Source organism: Cricetulus griseus, assembly GCF_003668045.3.
Source record: "Cricetulus griseus strain 17A/GY chromosome 1 unlocalized genomic scaffold, alternate assembly CriGri-PICRH-1.0 chr1_1, whole genome shotgun sequence".
NCBI lineage: Eukaryota > Metazoa > Chordata > Mammalia > Rodentia > Cricetidae > Cricetulus > Cricetulus griseus.
Genome location: NW_023276807.1, coordinates 196,085,047 through 196,098,525, shown reverse-complemented (window position 1 = coordinate 196,098,525; position 13,479 = coordinate 196,085,047). Strand labels below are relative to the sequence as shown.

At 44.8% G+C, this 13,479-nt stretch overlaps 1 pseudogene; it reads right to left on the bottom strand.

Annotated features, from left to right (window-relative positions):
- Window positions 1-1,634: 1,634 nt before the first annotated feature.
- Window positions 1,635-6,751, bottom strand: LOC113832553 (annotated as a pseudogene).
- Between the last annotated feature and the right edge of the window lie 6,728 nt (window positions 6,752-13,479).

Sequence of the window (13,479 nt, the reverse complement as noted above, 5' to 3'; positions counted from 1 at the left end):
ATTCCCCTGTTGAGAATTCTCTATTTAGTTCTGCACCACACTTTTTAAAATTTCATTGTTTGGTGTTTTGGTGGCTAGCTTCTTAAGTTCATTATATATTTTAGTTGAGTCAGGGGAAGAATAGAGGAGATCAGGATAACAGATATAAAATTGGGAGCCATTATAGGTTTCAAGAGAGATCTGGCACTAGGGAGATTTCTAGAGATCTACAAGGATGACACCAACTGACAATCTAGGCAATGGTGGAGAGATACCCTAAATGCCCTTCCCCTATAATGAGATTGATGACTGCCTTATATGCCATCCTAGAGCCTTCATCCAGTAGCTGATGGAAGCAGAGGCAGACAGCCACAGTGAAACACTGAAATAAACTCTGGAACCCAGTTGCAGAGAGGGAGGAGCAAAGAACAAAGAGGTCAGGACCAGGCTGATGTAACCAACAGGGACAGCTGACCTGAACAAGGGGGAGCCTATGAACCCAGACAGATTTCTGGGAGGCCAACATGGGACTGATCCAGACCCTTCAACATGGATGTCAGTGAAGAGCCCCCAGCACTCTATGGGCCCCCATTAGTGGATCCATATTTATCCCTGGCATAAATAGGGACTTTGGGAGCCCATCCCACATGGAGGGATGCTCTTTCAGCCTGGACACATGGGGAATGCCTAGGCCCTGCCCAGAATGATATGACCAACTTTGGGTAACCCCCATGGAGGCCCTTACCTTCCCAAGGCAGCAGAGGGAGGAGGTGGTGGGGCCTGGGAAGGCTGGGGAAGGTCAGGGGAAAGGAGAAGGAGAATTATTGGCCTCTGAAGCAACCTTGTTTCTAATTTGGACTAATAAAAAAAATGTTCTCTTAGGAAATAAAAAAGGCTAGTTCCCAAAGTGGCTTGTTGTGTATTATTACTCATGTTGTATGCAAGAAAAACAGTGGAAGATAGCTCTGGGTTTCCTGAGTTCTTTTTATGAAATGATTTTACTTTTTGAATGGCTTTATTGCTAAAGAGTTAATAGAACAATATAGGTTTTTTTTTCAATGAAATTGGGTCTATAGAGTACCATATAGTAGTCATAGCTAAATACATAACAGGGTGGATACAGATGCACACTGACTCCATCATAAAGTGTATATCCAGAGACTAAGGTATGAGACCCACAATTAGGCCAACAAACACCTGTGTGGTTTTGGCTGGCTGGAAACTCACTATGTAGCCCATGCAGCATGGAACGTGCAGAGATTCCCCTGTCCATGTGAGCTGTAGGGATATAGAGGTGTGACACCTCACCTGATTAAAAACCTGGGATTAAGTGTGAAGAGTTGCAAATTGCTTTTTTATTCATAAGAAAAAAGTTATTGAAACGGGACATTAAAATGGCAGTCAATACAAACAGTGAATAGCCTTAGCAAATTATGAAAACAATAACAAGAACAAAAACATCAAATTAGCAAAACTGTAACAAAACAACCAAAAGCACAAATGTAAACCAAAAACCAAAGGAAAAATTGGCATGAGCAGCATTCTCTTGCTGCAGTTTGAAAGGCACAGACCTACAGCCTGTGGCTGGCCTTGCAAAGAAGTCACAGATTTTAACAGTTTTTTCAAGATGAGTGCAGATCCTCTTCTCTTGCATCTCAGGAGTTCAGAACTTGCTGGAAATGGGGCTCAGCAGGTGGCTCTTGCTATAGCAGCTCCTTCTTCAAGTGGCTCTCAGCCTGGGCTGTGTCCTGTTCCAGCTCTGGCTGCAGTTGTGTGGATCTGGGAATGGAAAGCAGTTAAGACACAGGCCAGGTGGAAACCTCCTGTGTTAGCTATCTAGCTCCTCCCTCCTTCGACGTCAGCTGTTCTGGATAGTCAACCTTCATATTATGACTGATGTCATTGTTGGTACACTCAAAGAATGAGGATCGCAGAGTAGCTGGACATATGATTTTCTCTGACCTAAACACATGATATGAATTAACTGAAGCACTGAAGATTGAATTTCCTACTAGAAAAAAATGAGATTTACTCCTACAGTTCAGGCACTCATCATTTTGGATATAGCAATAGCATATTAACACAATATTCAACAGCATATAAGCAATATAAAAGTTACATATTATTGACCACAGCATTTTAAACATAAACCTAAACATAATACAGCCCTGTAACATGGGAATCTGAATAAGATCATTAAACTAGTTTAATTCTCATATCTAATAGGCATCTTGAACATGAACAGCACACAAGATATAGCCTGTCGTGATAGAGTAGCATTTCCTGAGTTGTGTCCCTGTGGACACTGGCCATGACTGGAACCAAACAGAAATGTGTGATGACCTTAGGACTAGAGTTGGGAATCCACATCCAGACTCCCTTTGGAAGGCTGTGGCACAACACTCCCAAGAAGGATCTGATCTTGCCTACAGCTGAGGATCTGCTGGTTTCAATGACTGGAAAGTCATTAACCTAGTCTATCAAGAGAAAACTTTGTGCAGGAAATGGGTAAATGTTGCAGAGAGCAGTATTCAAATGTAGGAATCTCTACTCTAAAGGGGAGGTTCCTATATGTTTTACAATTTTAATCAGGTCTGGTGGTGCACACCCTCAATTTGCATCAATTTGAAGGCAAGGAAGATAAACCTCTTGTCAGTTGAAGAAACTCCTGCTCACATATTACAGAGGTCAAATGCAGGAAAGGAAACTTATTCTACAGACACACTAATATCAAACATATTGTTTTCTGGATGCATGTTCTTGTTGAATGGACTAGCACATTTCTCTGAGGTTGTCTTTTCCTTGTTCTGGCTGAGACCCATGCACATGAGTGGAAGCCCATAGATGATACAGAGCCCAGGTCCAGAGGACACATTTGACTCTACCTTTTCCCTCCAGCTTTGTCTCTTACATCATCTGGAGACATCAAAGTGATGATGCAGGTATTCTGCCAAATCCTTTCTCTGAATAACCATCTCCTTTTGATTCAGTAGGACCTTAAGTCTTTGCTCCAATCTCTTCAGTTCCTGTTCATTAGAAGATATGTTCTTAGGAGGGTTACACAAAGTCATACGAATGGAAACACATATTAATGATCCCATTAGCTTGGTGGTCAAAAGGGCTAGTGAAAGAGTCAGCATCCAGGGAAGTAAGAAACCTTGATTCAAGGTAGAGACTGACAGGGAAGCCAGTGGTCTCCTCAGACCAAAGCACACAGGCATGACGCACCACCACACCTACATGCTTAAAATACACAAAGATACTCTCTCTCTCTCGCTCTCTCTCTCTCTTGCTCTCTCTCTCTCTCTCTCTCTCTCTCTCTCACACACACACACACACACACACACACACCACACACACAAACACACACAAAGAGAGAGAGAAACACACACACAGAGAGAGAGAGACAAGGAAGAAGGAAGGAGAGAGAAAAACAAGGACAAAGAGATAGGGAAAAGGGGAGACAGCAGAAAGAAATATCACCTCAGATGAGTTGTTGAGTATAGACAAAACATACCAACACTTTTAGAATGGTCTCACTACTCAGACATTGTTCCATCGGGCTAGTTTAATGTGGAAAATGTGATGATTTTCTTGGCTTGATTATATTGAGCTAGTTAGAGAATTTTTTCTGTGAAGGCCCAAATGTCCCACCATCCACCACCAGCTTGTCAAAAGCTAACTGCTGATCACAAATCAAGCCTATAATATATTGTCAAGGATGGAAGAAATGTCCTGCACAACTCTCAGAAAACAGGGCTGATAACCTGCTACAGAGGCTTATGTCACTGTGAAGCAAGAGTTGGGCAAAGTGAAGAGAACAGATTTGGACACAGCAAAAAAGGAGAAAGCCACATGCCACCCGAATCATTGACTCTGAAAAGCATACATTTGGCAATTGCATGGGGTTCTACTCCTTGCAATCTGTTTCTGACTGTGATATCACAATCGCCCTGCCTAGTAAATGATCCCCCAGGAACCAGAACTCATACACTCAGAGATCTGTGCTTACAATCCTAACTATCCTGGGGCAGTGGTAGCTCATGCTTTTAATCCAGCATTCTGGAAACAGAGGCAGGCAGATATCAGTGAATTCAAGGCCAGCCTGGTTTACAAAGGAAGTAACAGAATAGACTTCAAATCTACACAGAGTAACCCTGTCTTGAAACAGCAAAAAAGTACCCTAACAATCATAATCACATGTAGGTGTGTGATATATTACTGACCTATCTCCTTCACTGGACTGTAGCTTCAATCAGAGCAACAGGGATGGTTTGGCAATAATTCAGTTTCATAGGAGGCTAACTTCCCAGGAGTGCTTGTGCATGGACACTGTATTTAATACCTGGATGTCATGAGTAGGTGTCTGGATAGGACCATGGATAAGTACCATGATGGGTGAAAGCACAGATGGGTGGATGGGCAGACAAGCACTCAAGTGGCCAAATGGTGGAGACCTTCATCTGTACCATGTCCCTGCACCTACCTGTTGTTGCTGGATTTTCATGTCACTGGTCTCTTCGTCTTGGTTCTTACAGATCAAGTTCATGTCCTCCAAGTGGTGCTTCATCAGGACCCATCCTCCTGCAGTTTCTTTTTCTACTGCCTCAGCATGTCTACCTTCTTGTTCAGCTGAGTCTGTTCCATTAGGAGCCGGCTATGCAGACCTCTGGAGACACACTCTGCATAGTAAGGCCCTGCCAGGCTCTTCCTGCTACCCTGCCTCAATAAAACACTTCCCCAAAAGGCCTCATGTTTCCAAGAAGACATAGCCAGAATCTGATACAGCCATGACAGCTGCACACAAGAGGTCAAAATGAGAGAGCGCTACTTCCACAAAAAATCGAACTACTACAGAAAGCCCCAACACCAACAAGGAATTGATGGCCCTCCCATAGAAAGTGGATTCCCTAACTGTCCTTAATTGTCCATAATAAAGGGAAACATCAGCAAGTAGTGGGGCAAATACCCTCCAAGGGAGGAAAACAGACCCAAGGTGATTGTCTACAGCCACCAGGTATGTAAATTATGGACCTGAGATTCAGAAACCCAGGGCTGCCTGACATTCACCTTACAGTGCAAATCGCTTTTCTATATAGAGTCTCTTGGGGCTCTAGAACAATGGTCACAGGGGCTAACAGTCTCAGTCACACTTAGCAAAAGTGAGTCCAAGAGACACAAATCTGAGAGCTGCTTACTAACGCTGCTTGCAGAAAGGTTGAACTGTGGACTCTGCAGTCCAGAGGGGAAATAGGCAGAAGTGACCAGTCCACAACTCATGGGGTCCATGCCAAGATGGGCATTTACCGATAGAAAACTGTCTCCTTGGTCAGCTCACTCAACTTTTCTGAGGCCTCGGTGTTCTCATGCTCAAAGATCTTGAGTTCACAAATGACCTGTTTATGTTCTAACTTCAGTTTCTCATACAATGGATTTGCCTTGTGGTAGGGTCTAGAGAAAGAGGAGAGAACCCCATGAACACAGGCCTCAAGGATCATGTGAACTCAAGTTGAATCCTGGTTTTCCACAGCCCGGTATCTGCTACATCCTGGGTCCTGTATACAGAGGGCCTCCTTTTTATCCTGTCCCTGGGTCAGCAGAGGATGGATATTCAGATGGAATGTGCCCTGGATGGATGAGCTCACTCAGTAGTCCTGGATGATCCATCTAGCTCTCTATGTTACCAGGAGTCTATTCCAAAGATCTGGGCACACCAGATACTACAATGACATTTATTCTTAGTGAACACCAATTCTATGTCCCAAGTTACTGAACATTTACAGCACATAATTCTTTGGTTGAGAACCAACAACAGGACATCTATAGAAACTTCCCAAAAATTCCTAGGTCCCACTGTGGTGATATCACATTTGTCAACAAGAGCATTGATGCTTAAATTTGGGCTCCCTGACTCAGCACTGTCATAGCCTGGAAACTTAGATAGGCAAAACCTCAGAACCCTCCACAGATCCATGGCTTCCTGATTGTTTTCGAAAACACAAACCTGAAAATGCATGTATGACCATAACGCATCAATGAGAGAGAGAAAGAGAGACAGACAGACAGAGAGACACACACAGAGATAGAGAGAGTCAGGAATGCAGAGAGGGAGATCTGAATAAGTCGATACAGATAGGCACTGAGCCCATAATCAGATGCTAAGGAAAGGAATGGAGCACTATTGTCTAAGAGTATGAGGCACAAACTAAAAAGAAACAGTGAGGAGTCCCAGGACTTCCTGTACCACACTGAGAAGGACCAAGAGAAACATCACCTATCCAGCTGCTACCAAGACCTTCCAGCACACAACCTCTCTGGCAAGTTCAAAGATTCACCACAAACTCACAGCACCTAGTATCTCCCACAAGCTACCACCTGTCAGGGCCTTTCCAAATGCATGCTGGGAACTCACACATTACTGCCTCAATCCCTTAGCTATGTAACTGAAACCACAGCCTCTGGTTTTGATCTGAAGAAAGTAGAATAGTTAGTCCCCAACTTACTCCCTCTGAAACTCCCAAAACCTCAGGCCAGGTGTTACTGTGGAAACCAACACCAGAAAATACAGCTGGTGAGGGTGATAGTACAGATAGTCCTGTAGAGGCTGAAACAATGGATACCTATTATCCACAGTTCCTTCACTGATTAAGAGCAGGCTATCTCTAAGCTCATTTCTTTGGTTGTTCATCAGCTGCAACTCTGTGGTCAGCTTCTTCATTTCCTTCTCTACTTGTTTCTTGGTGAGGAGCATTGGCTGGGATGATGGCTCCATAGCAGCCGCTGGGCATAGATAAACTCTAGTGAAATCACATGTTGACAAGACCTAGAAGAAGCTCACACCTCCTGAAGGCCCAAACACAAAGCTCATGTCTGGAACATAATGACAATGAAAATATTTTGGGCCAGTACTAAAGCCCCTTCTGTGGATCTCTGCTCTCCCAACACTCTGTAGAGATGTGGCTATGTAAACAGACAGGTGTTTCCTCTGCAATCCTACACATACTTCAGGGGAACACAAAGACAACCTCTTCAGGCTTCTTCACAGAGGCACAGGAAGCAACATAGTCCAGAGCACTGAAGTGTGCCTGTGTTTTTAGAAACCAAGAGAAAAATGGCAGAGGGCACAAGCACTGAGGTGTTTTGAGGATCCCAGATAGGCTACCTCTTCAATCCAGGCCCATGGCTGTGGATTGAAAAGTCAGGCAGGGCCACAACATGCACAAAAGACTCACCAAGTCACAGTAATCCAATGACAGCCCCAAACATGGAAGCTGGCATGAAGCATCCCTGGTCCCACGCCTCTGGCAGTTGTTTTGTCTACACTAGGGTATTGCCTGCCACCCTCAACTACTGATTCAGAACCCTAAGGATGCCACTGTCAGGGACAGGTGGTCAGAGGAGTTCTGCTTGTCAGCCTGAGGACATAATATCTTAGGCGATGCCGTTGCTCTGCATGTGACTAGTGTCAGGTGTGTGCTGCCCCTAAAGGAAACTTCAGAGGGTGAAGTGCAGTGATGTCTTCTGCCCTAGGCTGGAAACACATAGTTCCCTACCTGCATGCTGCACGTCTCCTCCTATCCCCATATTACAACCCCAAACCATGGTAAGGTAAAAGCTACTTCCTCCCAGAAAAACAGCCTTGACTCTCCTGGTCCTGGCTTACAGAAAAGAAAAACTAATGTTCTAGAGTCCTTCACTTTCAGGAATATGTTAATCAGGGAATTCCATATACTTCTCAGAGGCTCCAGCTTTTCTACCCCATTTCTGCAAGTCCCAGCTCAAGCTCACCTCCTCCACGATTCTCCCCATCTCCTGCCCAGCACTCACTGTGCCTTCACCAGGACAACTTATTTGTTCCTGTTTTATTTTCAGATCTAACAGCAGCTTCTTTCTGCCTCTCTCTGGTCTCTGGATGGTCTCGATTTTCTCTGCCAAACAGAGTTCTCAGTCTTGACAACATGGCTCCTGATATAACCTAGAGGCACTGTAGGAATGTCCTAAGGACAGTTGGTGTTGCTAAAACACTGGTGATATCATGGAATGACATGAGCTCCCAAGATATAATAGAATGCCCAGCAAAGGGACTGATGATGTCATGGAGAACAGCATTTGCCACCTTGCTAAATATTTCTCCCTAAATGAACCAGAATCCCAGGTTCTCTTTCCAAGATCCTCTCTTTGAATATTTGGTCAGCTATTCAGCACCTCCTCCTTCCAAAGCCAGTGTTTCTTTACCTTGATTAGAAGCTCCACTGTGTTTCACATGTTGGAAATGAGGTAGACTTTCTAAACATTTTTGAGGAATGTCTCATTCCTTCCCCCAAATCCCTCTATTCATCATTATGAGCAATTAAATACTACTAATACAATTTTAGAATGAATGTAGACAAGAAAAAACTAATCTTCCTCAAGTACAAATGTTGGAAAACACATTCAAGAAGAAATTCAAGACTAGTTAATGGTATTTGGGTCAAGACTACAGTATGGAGTCTATGTGCTTAGCTTTAGAAAATTGTCCCAGGATTCCTTATCAAATAGAGAATGCAGCAATCAGGGTGCTAGAAAAGTGTGATGAATATTGGCAGAGGAACCTGAAATAATGGATCCACCAAGTGATGAAGCCCTTAAACTGAGTGTGGTGCTGTGCACTCTGCACCAAAGACACCAAACAGTATCAGTTGCAGGCCTCTGGCAGTTACACTGAGATTCTACCTTATCAAGAAAAAGAAAGAATGGTGGAAAATAAACAACAGCTGTAGAAATACCTCAGGTGGCATAGTGACTCTCTAGCTTGTACAAGTCCTGTGTTCAATGAGTAGTGCTGTCCTCACTGGCCACTTGTAACCTTAGCACTTGTGAAGTGCTAAGCAAAATGATCTAAGCTCAAGGTGAAAATACAAAGCCAGTGTGAGGACAGCTTTGGACACATGAGACACTGTCTCAATAGAAGAGAAACATACTCTACCTGGAAGGACTCACCTCCAATTCTTTCTTATGAAAAGCACTTGCCATTATTCTACCACTCTTTCTCCTTAGGGAGAAGGAGAGGAAGGTGAGGCGATCTTTCTGATTGGAGGACTTTTCACTTGCCTTTTTCAGGTCCACACAGCAGTGGGTATGACCACATGAACTACTGAGTAATGCCCAGTGCAGCTAGCATAAGACTGTCCCTATGACAAACTTTTCCTTTCCCTAGTGCTGTCCCAGTACAAAGTGTCAGGGTCTGAGGCCATACCTACTGATCCCTTCAAGGGGCTAAACAAAAACCATCAGAGACACTACACTTCTTTCACCAAAGATTGAATCAAGCTGACCCATTCCAATCCCATTTTGCTATTGACTATGGCTGACCCCCCTTCATTTAGAGTCCAGTTCAGGGTGGAGTTCAGGGACCTACATCTCTATTGAGTACCCTGGTTCACTGCCTGAAGCTCTGATGCTGTAGGACATGGAGTAGATGTGTCTGTGACTATCAGGGACTCTGACCAGGACCTTGGTCCATAAGAGACTCTGGAGGAACCACTCTTCTTCTTTGTCAGGTCTGTAAATGATGTTTGACAGTCTTCACTTGGGAGCTTCAGGATAGAAAGCCTATGAAAAGAGATCACATTACTGGGAAAAAAAGTTTCTATTTCCTGTGATTTTAAGGTTGTTACAGTCAGTTATAAAGGGACTAGCCATCCCACCCTGGACCTCAAATCTTTGGGGATTTCTCAGGAATGTCTTGAAGCTTGCTTTCTTGGTTCTACCACTTCTAGTTTCAAAGTAAAATCACAACAAACTATATATATATATATATATATATATATATATATATATATATATTCTAGAAGACAGGAAAAATAGATAACAGTAATATATTTATATGTTTAAATATGTAGAAAATTCAGCCTAATTGGTTAGTGGGAACCAGTACTGTATCCTGGCCTCCTGTTGGCTCACAGGAAGAGTGTGCACAACTTAGGGCACTCTACAGGGAAAATGTGAGATGGAATTGGTACATAGAAGGCTGAGCAGCCATCCTTAGCCCCCACAAGTTAGGTTACAAGCAGACTCCAAGTTTCTCATCCAAAGAGCTCCTGCTGAGGTCATGGGCTTTGTGTGATGCTGTACATCATAAGACAATAAGCAGGCCTCTGTCCAAGTGACAAAAAGTTCTTCTACGCAGCAACTGACAGGACAAGGAGCCAAGGTGAGGAATGGTGACATACTGCCATAAACTGTATAACAAGAGGAATGTGGAATTTATGTGAGTCAAAACTCAGGGGCCTCCTGTGTCATGTGGGTGTCCTCTGGCCTTATGCAACAGCTTGAGGAGCCCAGTACTGATGTTCATTGGAATTCCCATGATGATGCTCTTAGACACACCTAGAGCCAATCAGAACCGAAGTCAGAGAGATGGATTCATTTCTTTTCCCAATGTGGCCTCTACAAAATCTGAAAAGACACTGAATGTCACAGCCATCTTGCATAGCTGATGCAGTTGAGGATGTGGTCCTTTCTGACTAAGGTCAGCACTGCTCATGCTTTGAGAGCCCAGGTGACCTTGGCTAGACCTATGTATCTAATTATTCCTGAGTGAGAGATGGTGACATATTAGCAGCTCTACTTTTTCTGGGAAAAATACATGGGGCACTAGGATGAGCCTATAGTGTGCAAAGGCTGTTAGATCACCTGTCAGCCTGACCCTGCTCAAAAAGGCCCATCCTGTGATCTCTGAATGAAATCAGAGGCTCCATGAGGTAACACACTTCAACTAACCTCACGGCTCCAGGCTGATACCACTCCAAGTCTCCTCCTGCCAAATGCTGGCTGCTTAGCCTGGGCCAACCCCACCTTCCCACTTTCCCCAAGAGCGTCCCTGGCTCTGCCAGCAATGGTGCCCAGACCTGTCCACCTAGAGTAGGAAGATGCGCTAGACACTCTAAAAACTGCCCAGGCTCTGTCCTAGCATAAACACATCCTAGACATTCAAGAAAAGGAGACTGCCTGCACTTGAACATTTCCCCACGCTTAATATAGACAACAGCGCTGCTCAGGCTGTGGGTACTCAGATAAAAATCAGATGCTGTGAGCCCTGAGCTGACCCCAGGGTGGACATATTCTCCTCACCAGGAGTAACTGCCTGGACAGGCACAAGGCCCCTGGTGGCCAGTCTTCTACTGGGAGGGCACTTGAGGTGCTGAGCAGGAATGCATGTGGGCTGGTCCTGTTCAGGATATATTGAGAGACCTGTCACAGCTGCCAGCCGAGTGGTTCCCACAAGGTAAGGTTCTAGCTGGGCCCTGTGGCCAGATGTTTACTGAGATTGTAGGAACAATCTTGTCCACCCACATCCCAACTTATCACACATACACACCCAGAACTATCTCTGCACCAGGTCTCCATTGAGTTCCTGACTCTGAAGGGTAACCGCCCTCAATTGGTGTCATGATCCAGAAATGTGAGAAAGGGGGCCAGTGTGAAAATCAAAAGGATCAACAAAAACATCATGGACTCCTGTCATATCCATTTGTTACCCACAGCCTCTGTCTCTGGGTCACCTTAGCATACTATTCTGTGTTTTGAGCAGCTCTGACCAGATCCTGGTCTCCTACATTTTTTAGGGTGACCCTGATGTTAATCATGTTGGCCCTAGGACAATATTAGAAACAACACAATCCCAAAGGCTTCTCTTGGTCCACGGATGTCTGTGCAAGCTGTCCCAGGGCTTCACCCAGAGGGAAACCCAGACCAGGGATAATAGGCCTGAGATAGATGGACAGCCACACTCATAGGACATCAACAAACAAGTTCCCCCAGAATGACTTGGTGACTTTGACCTACAACACTTCTGATTCCCTTCCATGGTGCTAGGCTGTCCCCTTGGGACTCACCATATACTCTGGACACCTTAGTTCTCCCAGAATTGCTAAATCCTTTCTCTCTACTAGGAAGTTGAGGAAATAGGTTGTCAACAAGTATGGCTTTGCTTAGTCTTCAGAGATGGTAATAACATGGGGGTCTATGGCTCCATTCCAATCCTTTGCTAATTCCTAACAGCAACATATAGGCTAACTGGTGTGGACTGAGCTCTTGGATGTGGTGTGGGGTACAGATAGGAGCTGTGCACGAATAGCTGTAGACAATAACCACAGGGCTTCAGAAAGAGACTTCAGGGCATGTCTCTGAGACTTTGCACCTGCTCTTTTCTTTGATCAGATTCCTCTGTCCTCTGATGAATGTTTCACAAACTTTCATCATCCTTGAAATCCAGCTCAGAGACCCATAGCTCCAGGAAGCCACCCTTGGCCCTCAGACACTGAAATGTCTTGGTCTCTGTTAGCTACCTGCTCCAGAGGGAATGGCAGGGTTACATTTCATCCTGCATCTGGCCAACCAGCAGCACAGACTGGGTTGTCTGCTATATTGGTGAGCAAAGCAAAACACTCTATTGCAGTGAACAACTACTCATGTATACTCACCTACATTTCTGCATACATGGTGGACGGTTGGCAGACCTCATGGTTGGACTGGAAGATAACACTAGGCAGCTTCTACTTCCCCAGCAAAAAACCCCAGGGTGAATGGCAAGCATAAATTAAAAGGAAAAGCAAAAAAAGAACTTTCATGGTGAAGGTTAGAACATCTCATTTCAACACAAAACCCAGAGCCCACTTGGCATTGCCTTTCTGCCATGCTTTGGTCAGATTATGCTGAGTCAGTTCCACAGAGAATGGCACTGAGCATGTCACTCATAGTTAGAAGGAGCAGAATGTTATTTGGAATTGGATTGGACTATCATGGGAGTCTTGTTCGTTTGGGAGTTGGGACACCACTTCACCTGATCTAATGAGCAATGAGAACAGGGACCAAATGGGAGGTGTCCCAGGTGAGAGGGAAATGAGTATCCTGATGATGGACCTCAGGGTAGGTGTGGGTTAGTGTCTGCATTAAGAATGATCTCATTATACACCATTCTCTTTCATCCAGGAGTTCAGGCACTATTGGTGTGAAGGTGGGCAGATGGAAGGCTGGTGAAGAAGAGAAGAGGATGCTCTTGTGTGTCCCTGGCTATTTGTCTCCCTGTAGACCATCAGCTGGAGCCTTACATCCTCACAGGTCTTTACCCCATTCCTGCTGCCCAGGCCAGGAGAGGTTTGGAGACTTGCCCAAGGCCACAACCTGCTCTAAACGTTCCCACCCTAAGTACTCTATTGAAGATATGCCCCTCCCCATACTCCTCTAAAGCTCTAGAGCAGGAAGCAGTCACAGAAATGAAATTCTCAAAAGGCTGGGGAGGCTGCCCTAGAAGCCAAGGCTGCAGATGAGTGTCAGTAAGTGTGTGGATTGACCTCTGCTTCCAGACCACCCTGGTATTCAGCAAGGGTGAGGGGCATGCAGTATCCCAGAGCATGTCTCCCAAGGGCAGGTGGCAGGATGCTACCTGGCCTTCACTGCAAAATCAAGAAAGGTCACACCCCATAGACTTGGTAGGAAGTGAGATACTATTAACTTCTC